The sequence below is a fragment of the Lissotriton helveticus genome, chromosome 7, assembly GCF_964261635.1.
Source record: "Lissotriton helveticus chromosome 7, aLisHel1.1, whole genome shotgun sequence".
In the NCBI taxonomy this organism is placed as follows: domain Eukaryota; kingdom Metazoa; phylum Chordata; class Amphibia; order Caudata; family Salamandridae; genus Lissotriton; species Lissotriton helveticus.
The window spans coordinates 1,522,895,061-1,522,909,971 of NC_136068.1; positions in this window are offsets into that span (position 1 = coordinate 1,522,895,061).

Sequence of the window (14,911 nt, forward strand, 5' to 3'; positions counted from 1 at the left end):
TATAGACTCTGAGAGAGATGGTAACATTGCGAGTGGTATAGAGTCATACTCAGCTGAAGGGACTAGTGTAGGACATGGTCGAGTGCTACAGAGAAGAATAAAATCTGAAAGAGAATCGTGGCCGGTGAGATACAAAGGAAGGCTGAACTCGAGACTTGCATCTAAAAGAGATTTTGCCCAAATATCGGAGCCATCTGAATTAGAGGAACGTGATACATATCAAAATCAATTAAAAAAAAAAAAAAAGAAAATCAATTTAGGAGATCAAGGAGAGCAAGAGTACCGTGCCAGAGATACATTGCCCTGGAGTGGACGTATCTGATCACAGATGCAGGGAACAGTGAGGTCCAGGAGACTAAGATACAGACAAGAGAGGCACGGAACTTCAGCACTGATAATTGAAATTGAATTGTTAGGAGGGAATCAGGTATAATCACCTACCTCTGATGTATGGTATCACTTGTAGTATATTTCTTAGCATTTTTTATGGCAAGGGACACTATGAGAATTATTTTTCAAATTATGATGTATTGCTTTTAGAGGTTCCAGCTTACAAGCACCTGAACAAGTATGATTATTACAAATAAGAAGTGAGAAGGGCAAAATATTTTGTACCTACCGTTACATTAGATACAGCTTATGTGCACATACACAACCTGACTTGTATGATAACTGACATTGAAAATACATTTGTAGTTCAGATAGAAGATAGGCATAGGCAATCACTATTTAGGCCTCACAGTAGAGATGTAATAATTGAGTGGACTAAGGAGGAGTTAGCCCATAAGTCAAAGGGAAGTTATGGTCCAATAGCGTTAGATTTACAAAAATGAGGGAAGCTTTGCAACAGACAGACACAGACATATTATAAGATATTCGGGAGACTGAGGATTCTGTAAAGAAGTCCTTGCAGGATACGATACAGGTGGTGCGGAATGTGTACTCGGTGTGTGGAAGGAATGCGTATGTTCCATTGCCACAAAATTGGTATGGCACATGTTATGTGGCTGTCGTATTTCCCAAGATTTATCGTGTGAAGGATTTGTGGCTACTGGAAGGGAAGCAGTCTCATCGAGAGAAGCTTGGTACAAGTGCAGGAGAGATTGTGGCACATGTGTTTGGAGCAATGATACCAATCCTGGGAGTAGTTTTGAATGATGTGTAGATTAGAAAGTTGTTTACTATAGTGGATACGTTTTTTCAGTGAATACATCCCAGTCTTTATTACTTGTGGATGGAGAGATGGTCTTGATAAGGGCTATGGTGATGCAAAATCGTCTTGCTTTAGAAGTATTGTTAACAAAAGAAGGCGGAGTCTGTAAAATGCTGAGGGTTCAACAGTGCTGTACTTATTCCCCAGACCATAGTAAGGATCTGAGGAAATATATAAGAAACATCACCCGAGATACACAATGAGATACATGATCTGGTAACAGAGGGAATCTGGGATAAAATTGGCCAAAGATTCGGAAAAGGTGGAAGTTGGTTTGCCAATCTTGGAAAAGGATTTCTTGGGTATATCTTGAAGCCCATCATAATAGCTGTGGTTTGTGTCATCATCTTATTAGGTGCCATCAGAGCTTATAAGTAGCATAGAGTAAGACAGGCTGAGAATTCTCCTAGACGGCAGGAAAGGAGAATGGAAAGAATAGAGGACAGTCACTATTAGAATCTTAAGAATCTGGAAAGGTTCAGACAGAGAAAAATGGCTACGACATCTGTTTAGGTTGGTCTTTTCTGCAGGGAGACCATTCTACCGGGGAACGATACTGATTGTGATGACACAAGTGATCAGGGTGGGGGGGGGGGGGGAGGCTGACAGAGAGCAACTTTGCTTTTCCAATTTTATGGGTGCATTATAATCATGGGTAGTCCACATCCACATATAATCTGTTGTTGCATTAACATTAGGACATTAGAATGTAAATTGTAACAACGTGCATGTAAGGCGCTAGATATGATTTATCATGTAATCAAATAATTAACTTAGTAAATGTGCGTGTTTAGATAAATCATATACATGTGAAGTGTATTAATGACTAATGAAAGTTTTCATATTAAGGCTTATATAAGGCATGTATATTAATGGCTCCTATATTCATGTATTTTAAATGTGTGCACTGTTCTTATGTTAGCCGAACCTGGTAGGCCTAACTTTTGTTCCTACCTGTTCGCTCTCGAGTTAAAGGTTGTTAATTAGAATTTATGTGCTTGTGGAATTGTCTTCTTTTTGTTAGTTAGAATAACGTCTTTGTTTCAGGAGCTAGACAGACATAGGGAAGAGGGGATGCCTTTATGCAAGTGGAGCTGATAATGTAGGAGGATGTCTTTCATGTCTGGAAAGGCCTGGGAACCAAGGTCATCGAGCAAGAGCCTGGATGCACCATTGCTTCATGGAAAGTTACCTACAAGGAGGTGTCCAACTGGATGAGGCAGTCATGTGATGTATTTGGGGGTGTGATTTTCGACTTTTGTATTGGGATTAAGGACAGAGTCCAGGGACTTCTGCCTTACCCGGAGAGCATCTTAGAATGGCCTCGGTAGCTTTACGCTACTCGACCCATTTAATTTAACGTGAGTGCGCTTCTTAGGAAGTCTTCACATGCTGACACCTTTCTGGGGACTTGTCTGGGAAAATGCTAAGTGGAGATGTCACAGTAGAAGTAGTGAAGGGACAGAATAATACTTTTTGTTTATGAACCGCCAATGAAGAAGGCTCTTGATGACCTCTATAATCATTTGTGTCCTGATTCTGGAATTGGTTATTTTGTGCATGTTGCACCGCCTACATTTTATTCATAGGTTTGGTTTTGTATTAGTGCCCATGTATCTTTACACTCTCGTCTTGAGGTGTTTGTATGTCCAACTTTTCTTGGCTTTAGAATAAATATACTAAAACTTGGATTAGGAGTCTGTGTTCCTTTAGTGTGATGGGCAATGGTCATGTAAAATTGGTTAATAATTTTCTTTCCCCTCCACTCTTACATGCAGGTAACGAAGACCATCGGCCAAAGGTTCCAGAGTAAGTCTAGAACGTGAAACCCGGCTCCATCAATGGTTTGCTTGATTAACGAAAAACCGAAGGTGATGATGGACGGAGCGTTGACAATGCAAACACTCACCCCCAGTCAACTGATCTGGGTTTAATCCATCACCGTTCTTTAGCTCACTCCACCACCCCAGTTCAGACATGGCCATATGCAAATCAGTCTGACCCTGTGCCTCATGGGAACAGTCCAGCCCGAACTGCCAAGCCATGTCTTCCCTGGACCGGAATCAAGCTTCCCAGGACCGGTTTCTGGCATTACAGCCGTCTTCAGCCGGGCTTGCTTGACTCCAGTGGCAAAGTGAGCAAGGGACTCACGTCTGAGCATACCCTGCCAACTTAGGGTGAACAAAGAAAAACCAAAGGTGATGATGGACGGAGGGTTGACAATGCAACCACTCACCCCCAGTCAACTGATCTGGGTTTAATCCATCACCGTTCTTTAGCTCACTCCACCAACCCAGTTCTGACATGGCCATGTGCAAATCAGTCTGACCCTGTGCCTCATGGGAACAGTCCAGGCCGAACTGCCAAGCCATGTCTTCCCTGGACCGGAATCAAGCTTCCCAAGACCGGTTTCTGGCATTACAGCCGTCTTCAGCCGGGCTTGTTTGACTCCAGTGGCAAAGTGAGCAAGGAACTCACGTCTGAGCATACCCTGCCAACTTAGGGCGAACAAAGAAAAACCAAAGGTGATGATGGACGGAGCGTTGACAATGCAAACACTCACCCCCAGTCAACTGATCTGGGTTTAATCCATCACCGTTCTTTAGCTAACTCCGCCACCCCAGTTCAGACATGGCCATATGCAAATCAGTCTGACCCTGTGCCTCATGGGAACAGTCCAGCCCGAACTGCCAAGCCATGTCTTCCCTGGACCGGAATCAAGCTTCCCAGGACCGGTTTCTGGCATTACAGCAGTCTTCAGCCGGGCTTGCTTGACTCCAGTGGCAAAGTGAGCAAGGGACTCACGTCTGAGCATACCCTGCCAACTTAGGGCGAACAAAGAAAAACCAAAGGTGATGATGGACGGAGCGTTGACAATGCAAACACTCACCCCCAGTCAACTGATCTGGGTTTAATCCATCACAGTTCTTTAGCTCACTCCGCCACCCCAGTTCAGACATGGCCATATGCAAATCAGTCTGACCCTGTGCCTCATGGGAACAGTCTGACTGATTTGCATATGGCCATGTCTGAACTGGGGTGGCGGAAGGGTCAGACTGATTTGCATATGGCCATGTCTGAACTGGGGTGGCGGAGTGAGCTAAAGAACGGTGATGGATTAAACCCAGATAAGTTGACTGGGGGTGAGTGTTTGCATTGTCAACGCTCCGTCCATCATCACCTTTGGTTTTTCTTTGTTCGCCCTAAGTTGGCAGGGTATGCTCAGACGTGAGTCCCTTGCTCACTTTGCCACTGGAGTCAAGCAAGCCCGGCTGAAGACGGCTGTTATGCCAGAAACCGATCCTGGGAAGCTTGATTCCGGTCCAGGGAAGACATGGTTTGGCAGTTCGGGCTGGACTGTTCCCATGAGGCACAGGGTCAGACTGATTTGCATATGGCCATGTCTGAACTGGGGTGGCGGAGTGAGCTAAAGAACGGTGATGGACTAAACCCAGATCAGTTGACTGGGGGTGAGTGTTTGCATTGTCAACGCTCCGTCCATCACCACCTTTGGTTTTTCTTTGTTCGCCCTAAGTTGGCAGGGTATGCTCAGACGTGAGTCCCTTGCTCACTTTGCCACTGGAGTCAAGAAAGCCCGGCTGAAGGCGGCTGTAATGCCAGAAACCGGTCCTGGGAAGCTTGATTCCGGTCCAGGGAAGACATGGCTTGGCAGTTCGGGCCGGACTGTTCCCATGAGGCACAGGGTCAGACTGATTTGCATATGGCCATGTCTGAACTGGGGTGGCGGAGTAGGCTAAAGAACGGTGATGGACTAAACCTAGATCAGTTGACTGTGGGTGAGTGTTTGTATTGTCAACGCTCCGTCCATCACCACCTTTGGTTTTTCTTTGCTTGATCAACCTCATTTGATTAGACTTGGAAACAGAAAAGACCACAACATGTCTGCATGGGCAATGGAAAGAGAACCATCTCTTGAAGTACCTAAGTGTTGCACAATGTAAAAAGCCTGAAAACAATGAATGAATCTGCAAAAAAAAGTAATATCTCATTAAGTTTCAATCGATAGCAGCAAGTGCCTCGCAGTCATAGCAACTTGAAAGTAAGTACAGGAAAACAATCAAAACGTTCAGGCAATGAAAGCATTTGGCGCTCACAATAGACTCAGAACTGGGAAAGCAAAGAAAACATTTGGCGCCCTCAAGAGCAGCAGTAACCTAATTGTCTGTACTGTAAACGAGACAAAGTAAAACAACAGATAACCCATATAATAGAATCATGCCCTCGGACAGTGATCTGCCTTAATGAATATGTATGGAGGAATACGAAACCATAGCTGTTTTGCAGAGGAAAAAACAGGTTGTTCAGCAAAAAGGGCAAAATGTAATACAAATAAAATGTATGCAACAGTTGCATGGAGTAGCAGACAGAAACGTTTCACTCTTTCCTCTGCTCAAATGAGATATGGTGATTGGGGATGGGCAAAGTGTGGAAGTGAAGAAAGAGGGGTTAAAAAAACAATGAAAAAGCCGACAGGTGACGAGGTAGATAAATAGAAAACACATACAGACTCATGAAGTGCTTAAACAACAAGAAGAAATAGTTTTCAAAAAGTCAGAAGTGGAAAGACAGAAGTCAGCCAAATCAAGAGCATGGTAAAGAGGTTATGCCCCAGGGGAGGGACAAACAGCAGAAGACAAGAGTGACAATAAAGCTAACAAATGGTAAGCAATGGACAGTGCAAGTTCACAACAGGTTTTTCGCAATCATGCAGCATGTGCTGTCTGTTAGGCTCAACCTAAAAATGTATCGCTTCTTGGCATTTCCGAATTCCCCACTTAATGAATTACTTAATTTTTACCTTTATACTGGCATCAAGAGGCATAGGGACTGGTATTGCAATCTATTTTTATGAGACCCACTACAATACCCTGCTACTGAGAGCATGTTCGCCCCTGGCTTTCTCCACCTAGCCTTCCCATTCGATGTCCAGTCGATCCGCAACAAGGCACTGCTTACAGGTAGCTAAATATCAAGTAGTTTGTGCTAAGCTGTGAATGCAACCCCACAGACCCACCAAGTTCTTATATTTCGCTTGTTGATTTTGCTTAGTAGTTGTGTGCTACTTTGATATCTTATTTTCCACTTACTGACTCTGTTGAAGGCTCCAAGCTTCCTATTGTTATTTTTGGTGGGAAATATTTGTGTACAATTACTGGTATTGTAATGCATGGGCACTTGATTTGCTTTCTGTTTACAGGTCTCCACAACAGAGTACGAAGAAAACAATAAAGAAAAGTTCAATAATAAAAGTAACAGGTTTTTCCTTGACGACATGCCAGATCTCCTTTTGGGAAAACAACCACAATAGATGTATCTCAATGGTGCTGCTAGATGGCGCCAGTGAGGCAAAACCTAAAAAGTATTGAATTACTTCCCTTGGGCATTGCTCTTAGTTTGGAAGCGTTGACTCGAGCACCCCAGTCACTTCTTCTGTTCTTTATTGAGACTCCCTAAGTGCCCCGAGGGTGCTCCCATATGTCAGCAGCTTAGGGCAGCTAGTGATAGCATCATATTACTGTCCAAATGCCAGAAAATGGGCTGTTCACAGTGTGTGCAGAGCACTTCGTCTGGTAAAACTCTACTTTGCCTGCAGCCATGAAAGCTTTGCAGTGCTTCTAACTAACCAAAGAAGGAATCTTGAGATGTGGACACCTTACATGCTGTGCCAGAGACTATGGGCAGCGCAGCAAGTCACCTTGCTGCGCTGCCTCACCTTGCTGCGCTGCCTCACCTTGCTGTGCTGTCCTACATGAAAGTGAAAGGACAGGAATGCATCGTATTTATCTAATGCGATGCATTCCTATCCTTTACGACCATGCTGACACCGTTTCGGCAGCATAGTGCCAATGCAGGCACCCGTGCGCAATGGTGCAAGGATGCCTGTGTTGTTGGCAGGAATGGTTTTGTGCACCTTCTTGCACAAAAACAATCCTGGGAGGCTTGTCCCTCTTTCCAGGTCTGCTGCATTCTGCATTCACATTGTTTTTGTGCAAGAAGCTGCCAAAACGGTGCCAGCACGGTCGTAGAGGATAGGAATGCATCGTATTAGATACATACGATGCATTCCTGTCCTTTCACTTTCATGTTGGACAGCACAGCAAGGTGAGGCAGCGCAGCACACATGGAAACAAACAGAAAAAAAACGAGGAGAAATAAAGTAATTTTACATCCCCAGGTTTGCATGGTTTTGTAAATCTGGGGAAGCGTAGAAATCCGTGGATGTTGCATGGGAATACCCACAGCAACGTCCATGGAACTCCTCCCCAACACAGAGTTAGGAAACGCAGTGATTTGCCACCTGGTTATTATCAGGAACTCCTAGTGGACCTCTTGGTAAGCCTGTCTATTACCAGGAGCCCAACTCTGAACAGAGTTATCTGTACTACCATGAGGGAAGCCTTTAGCATGCCTAGGTATTATTTGATATTCGAAAACAAAAGGAGAGTGAGGGAGGAAGGACCAGCTCCTGGTCCCTCAATACTTATTATCAATAACAACAAAGGAGCAATTCGGGAAAGGGATTACTGTTGTGAAAAAAGGGAAAGGATTCCTTTTTAAAAACAACCCTCACTCACCAACCCAGCTGGTGACATGCTTCATCATAGGGTTCCCACCCAAGGGGCCTAATGCCTCTCTGGTGTGCTATAACGCCTAATAACAGTGGAGCGGGTTTTTTGTGCAATGTGAAAAGTGGAAAGTGATTTTAAAAATATTTATTTATTTGTTTTATGGGAATTATAACGCGCACAGCTACTCAAGAGAGTGTCCCGGCTCAAGGCCAAAGCATCAGAGGGAACCAAAGCAGAGTAACAGAGGGACAGTTTAGTTGAACAGGAAGTTTGTTAGCTTTTTCCTAAACTGAGAGGGATTCTTCAGATGGCGTAGATCATGGGGAAGGGAATTCCAGTAAGTTGCTGCAAGATAAGAAAGGGAACTGCCGCCTTTACGTTTCAGACGAAACCTAGGGACAGACGCAAGGAGCATATTCGAGGAGCACAGACACCTGCTAGGGGTGTAAAACTGAAAACTTTTCTTAAAATAGGCAGGGCCATACTCATAAAGTGCAGCGTGAGCAATGGTAATAGCCTTAAACTTTATCCTAGATCTTACTGGCAACCAGTGTAGATTACGTAAGTGATGCCTGACACTGGAGTGCTTAGGAAGATCCAGTTGGAGATAAGCGGCGACATTCTGAAACACCTGAAGTCTGTCCAGAAGGTAACATGGCAAACCGGCATCTATGCGAGAGATGACAAAAGCAAAGAAATAGATGTTGCAGTCGACGTTTCTGTCTGTGTTGGCGATGAGACCGTCAGACTGTCTTCAGGACGTAGGGTTGATAGTGAAACCAAACAATATCCTTATATAATTCCTCTTGAGGAGCCAAGAAAGTTGAACATGTGCACCATCCAGTTAAAAAAATATCTCCAAATTAGTGAAAGCATGATGCGTGGGGGCACAAATGAATCCGCACCTCAGCACGTCAAATATACTCGAGTCGCTATCGAGTGATCTGGTTGAATTAGAAAGCTCGTGCATAGGCTCCGATTCCCGTGAGTATGGAACTAGGGTTGATAGTGAAACCAAACAATATCCTTATATAATTCCTCTTGAGGAGCCAAGAAAGTTGAACATGTGCACCATCCAGTTAAAAAAATATCTCCAAATTAGTGAAAGCATGATGCGTGGGGGCACAAATGAATCCGCACCTCAGCACGTCAAATATACTCGAGTCGCTATCGAGTGATCTGGTTGAATTAGAAAGCTCGTGCATAGGCTCCGATTCCCGTGAGTATGGAACTCAGTTCCATACTGACAGGAACCGGAGCCTATGTTTCCAGGTAAACAAGAGTTGCGTATTATCTGCATTGGCAACTACTTTGGCATCCACATCCTCAGCCAGCTGAATAAGAGGAGTCATGTAAAGATTAAATAACAAGGGACTAAGAATAGACCCCTGAGGCACTCCTGTCAGCAAATCTGAGATGATGACACAAAAGGGGGAATCCAAACTTGTTGAGTTCTTTTTTCCAGGAAGGATTTCAACCACTCCCAATCAGTACCGATAATGGCAAGCTTGTGTAGACGGGAAAGAAGAAGAGAGTGGGGGACATTATAAAAAGTGGCCGAGAGGTCTAGCAGGACCAAAACAGCCCTGTCCCCGGCATTCAAAGTCTCATGGATAGCCTCTGATACTTCCACGAGGGCCAACTCAGTACTGTATGTGGCCCTGAAACCTGATTGTGCAGGGTGGAGAAGGTCAGGCTGTTCAATAAAAAATGTGAGCTGCTTGTTAACAATTTTTTCACAGACATTAGCAATTGCAGGGAGCAAAGAAATAGGGCGATAGCTGGAGTGGAGATAGGGGTCGAGAGTGTTTTTTTTTATAAGAGGAACTCTATGAGCCCAAGGGCTTTAATACTCTATGAGCCCAAGGGTTTTAATAGTGAGGTCGCAGGACAAGGGCTTTAATAGTGGGGTCACAGGACAAGATTTAAAAATGAAGGTGGATTTATCTTATAGTTAGATTGACCAAAGACATCCGTGTTATAAAGGTGACAGGGTCTACATGTTTCAGCCTTCATGCGCAAAATCGCAAGGCTTTCTTCAGGATTGGTGTAAGTGATTAGGTGTGCACATGCTAAGGCGCACCCTCCTTGTTATACGAGCCTAACCATCAACTCTTAACGGCGCAGACACTCTGCACCCTTCTCTCCGTCGTACAACGCAGCCCGATTCTAGGCTCCGTAGTGCTTCTGCCCCTCATTCTGACCACGCCGCTCCAGATCATCAACTTGCGATCCAGCAGACCCAACAATTTATTCCGATTCACGGATCCCGTGCGGACCCAGACCTCGTTCCCCCACCACCTCCTCCCTGCCAATTGGACTCTCATCGCGCTCATGCTGGCAGCCCTATTCCTCCTCGTGGCAGGTCATCAGACAACCCCCAGAGTGTAGTTCACCACCAGCCTTGGTTGGGACTCCATTCCTTCCCAGGAACCCACAGCTTCACTACGGGCCTCATCAGCAACTTCCCAGGCATTTTTTTAATTGCCTAGTCCTGATGATGATCGCATAACTGTAGTTGGGGATCGAAACGCCGTTGACAACCACGTTTTAAACTCTAACCTTCATTTGAGATTCATGTGGAGTATAAGATGCTCTTGTTATTGTGACTATTGTTATTTTGTATTTTGACAATAAGTCACTTTTACGTCATATGCCTGTGGTAAGGAAATCTGCTGATTTGCTAAAACCCCGGCCCGTTCTGCTCACTCAATGTTTATGTATTGTTTAGCTTTCATTTTTGTACATAAATTCTAAATATCATCCATTTGGACACCAATAGACCCGATCCTGACTGGAGTATTGTAGCTATATGTATGTATTTTTCTTGAAAGGAACCACTGTCTCTAATAACTGTTTATTATGAGGAGCTGATCTCTGGACGAGCCTCAGTAATCGAGCAGCAAAGCTGTGCATGAGTCTGGTTATTATTAGGAGCTGGGCGAACATGTGCGATACAACAGCAAAGCTGTGCGTGAGTCTGGTGATTATCAGGAGCTGAGCTCTGGGCGAGCCTGTGTGATACAACAGCAAAGCTGGTCATGAGTCTGGTTATTATCAAGAGGTGAGCTCTGGGCGAGCCTGTGTGATACAACAGCAAAGCTATGAGCGAATCTGGTTATTATTAGGAGCTGAGCTCTGGGCAAGCATGTACGATACAACAGCAAAGCTATGAGCGAGTCTGGGTATTATTAGGAGCTGAGCTCTGGGCGAGCCTGTACGATACAACAGCAAAGCTGTGAGTGAGTCTGGTTAATATCAGGAACTGAGCGAACCTGTATGAAACAACAGCAAAGCTGTGCATGAGTCTGTTTCATATCAGGAGCCGAACTCTTTACGAGCCTGTGTGATACAACAGCAAAGCTGTGTGTTAGTCTGCTTATTATCAAGAGCTGAGCTCTGGGTGAGCCTGGGGGATACAACAGAAAAGCTGTGCGTGAGTCTGGTTATTATCGGCAGCTAAGCGAACCTGTATGATACAACAGCAAAGCTGTGCATGAGTCTGGTTATAATCAGTAGCTCAGCTCTAGGTGAGACTGTGTGATACAACAGGAATGCTGTGTGTGAGTCTGGTTATTATCAGGAGCTGAGCTCCTGGTGAGGCTGTGTGATACAACAGCAAAGCTGTGCGTGAGTCTGGTTATTATCAGGAGCTGAGCAAACCTGTATGATACAACAGCAAAGCTGTGCATAAGTCTGGATATTATCAGGAGCTTAGCTATAGGTGAGCCTGTGTAAGACAAAAGCGCAGCTGTATGTGAGTCTGGTTATTATCATGAGCTGAGCTTTGAGTAAGGCTGTGTGATAAAACAGCAAAACTGTGTGTGAGTCTAGTTATTATCAGGAGCTGAGCGAACCTGTATGATACAACTGCAGAGCTGTGGTGTGTGAGTCTGGTTATTCCCAGGATCTGAGCTCTGGGAGAGCCTGTGTGATACAACAGCAAAGCTGTGCATGAATCTGGTTATTATCAGGAGCTAAGCTCTGGAGAGCCTGTGTGATACAACAGCAAAGCTGTGAGTGAGGCTGGTTATCTGGTTATTATCAAGAGCAGAGCTCTGGGCGAGCCTGTTTGACACAACAGCAAAGCTGTTTGTGAGTCTGGTTATTATCAGGAGCTGCGCGAGCCTGTGTGATACAACAGCAAAGCCGTGCGTGAGTCTGGTTATTATCAGGAGCTGAGCTCTAGGCGAGCCTGTGTGATACAACAGCAAAGCTGTGCATGAGTCTGGTTATTATCAGGAGCTGAGCGAACTTGTATGATACAACAGCAAAGCTGTGCGTGAGTCTTGTTATTACCAGGAGCTGAGCTCTAGGAGAGCCTGCGTGATACAACAGCAAAGCTGTCCATGAGTCTGGTTATTATTAGGAGCTAAGCTCTGGAGAGCCTGTGTGATACAACAGCAAAGCTGTGAGTGAGGCTGGTTATCTGGTTATTATCAAGAGCAGAGCTCTGGGCGAGCCTGTGTGACACAACAGCAAAGCTGTTTGTGAGTCTGGTTATTATCAGGAGCTGCGCGAGCCTGTGTGATACAACAGCAAAGCTGTGCGTGAGTCTGGTTATTATCAGGAGCTGAGCTCTAGGCGAGCCTGTGTGATACAACAGCAAAGCTGTGCATGAGTCTGGTTATTATCAGGAGCTGAACTCTGTGCGATACAACAGCAAATCTATGAGTGAGTCCGGTTATTATCATGAGCTGAGCGAACTTGTATGATACAACAGGAAAGCTGTGCGTGAGTCTGTTTATTATCAGGAGCTGAGCTCTTGGCGAGCCTGTGTGATAGAACAGCAAAGCTCTGTGTGAGTCTGGTTATTATCAGAAGCTGAGCTCTGTGTGAGCCTGTGTGATACAACAACAAAGATGTGAATGAGTCTGGTTATTACCAGGAGCTGAGCTCTGGGCGAGCCTGTGTGATACAACAGAAAGCAGTGCATGAGTCTGGTTATTCTCAGGAGCTGAGCTCTGGGCGACCCTGTGTGATACAACAGAAAGCTGTGCATGAGTCTGGTTATTACCAGGAGCTGAGCTCTGGGCGAGCCTGTGTGATACAACAGAAAGCTGTGCATGAGTCTGGTTATTATCAGGAGCTGAGCTCTGGGCGAGCCTGTGTGATACTACAGCAAAGCTGTGACTGAGTCTGGTTATTATCAGGAGCTGATCGAACTTGTATGATACAACAGCAAAGCTGTGAGTGCGTCTGGTTATTATCAGGAGCTGAGCTCTGGACGAGCCTGTGTGTTACAACAGCAAAGCTGTGCATGAGTCTGGTTATTATCAGGAGCTGAGCGAACCTGTACGATACAACAGTAAAGCTGTGCATGAGTCTGGTTATTATCAGGAGCTGAGCTCTGGGCGAGCCTGTGTGATACTACAGCAAAGCTGTGACTGAGTCTGGTTATTATCAGGAGCTGATCGAACTTGTATGATACAACAGCAAAGCTGTGAATGCGTCTGGTTATTATCAGGAGCTGAGCTCTGGACGAGCCTGTGTGATACAACAGCAAAGCTGTGCATGAGTCTGGTTATTATCAGGAGCTGAGCGAACCTGTACGATACAACAGTAAAGCTGTGAGTGAGTTTGGTTATTATCAGGAGCTGAGCGAACTTGTATGATACAACAGCAGAGCTGTGCGTGAGTCTGGTTATTATCAGGAGCTGAGCTGTAGGGGAGCCTGTGTGATACAACAGCAACGCTGTGCGTGAGTCTGGTTATTATCAGGAGCTGAGCTCTGGGCAAGGCTGTGTGATACAACGGCAAAGCTGTGCGTGAATATGGTTATAATCAGGAGCTGAGCGAACTTGTATGATACAACAGCAAAGCTGTGAGTGAGTCCGGTGATTATCAGGAATTGAGCTCTGGGCAAGCCTGCGTGATACAACAGCAAGGCTGTGCAAGAATCTGGTTATTATCAGGAGATCATCTCTGTGCAAGCCTGTGTGATACAACAGCAAAACTCCGCGTGAGTCTGGTTATTATCAGGAGCTGAGTGAACCTGTGTGATACAACAGCAAAGCTGTGCGTTAGTCTAGTTATTAGCAGGACCTGAGCTCTAGGCGAGCCTGTGAGATACAACAGCAAAGCAGTGCATGAGTCTAGTTATTATGAGAAGCTGAGCTCTGGGCAACCCTGTGTGATACAACAGCAAAGCTGTGCGTGAATCTGGTTATTATCACGAGCTTATCGAACCTGTATGATACCACAGCAGAGCTGTGCATGAGTCTGGTTATTACCAGGAGTTGAGCTCTGGGCGAGCCTGTGTGATACAACAGCAAAGCTGTGAGTGAGTCTGGTTATTATCAGGAGCTGAGCTCTGGGCGAGCCTGTGTGATACAACAGAAAGCTGTGCATGAGTCTGGTTACTTACTACTCCAGACACTTTGGTCCACTGCGTGAGTGCTCGAGCCACAGTCCTGCACCCGTGAAGCACAGACATTGAAGCACAGGCGCTGATGTGTCTTGGACCCTAATCGAGTCATCGATCCTGAAAATTGTTTCAGCACTCAACCAACTTTTTGATCCTAATATTGGTCCTTGCTTCATCCCCCGGAGCCATTGAGGGTCCTACCGTTCTACAAATATCCTCCTGTAGTGTAGTTCCTATATTCCCAATAGGCTCTGCGCATTGGAATAATATAAACAGCAGTGTAGACGTAGGACTGAGGTCGACTAGGTCTCTACTGACTATATTAGACTTAATTAGTTTTGCCAGCTAGCTCAGAGGTCACTAGAAACTTTCTCGAGTAGACAAGGAGGAGTTTAACTTCCCTGGTTAGACAAGAAGGGATATGTTTCTGACAATCATATAACATGACAACTTTGCTCCCTCAGAATAAAGAGTGTATCTCTAGAGTCGTGTGAAAACAATAGACAACTATTTCACTCAGTCAATCGTGCATACTTAGTTTCACCAGAGTGCAGAGAAATAGAGAGACAGGCGTTTTCAATAAAAGGTGTTATTTACTGAGCAGTCTTCTTTCTCATGCAAGAGAAATGAATTGCCACAATTGCAATACTTATTATAAAGTAAAGTGCGTACAGTAAAAGGAGTATTATGAAATAATACTGTAAAAGCATTGATATGGTTTCTTAGCCATATGATACTTTA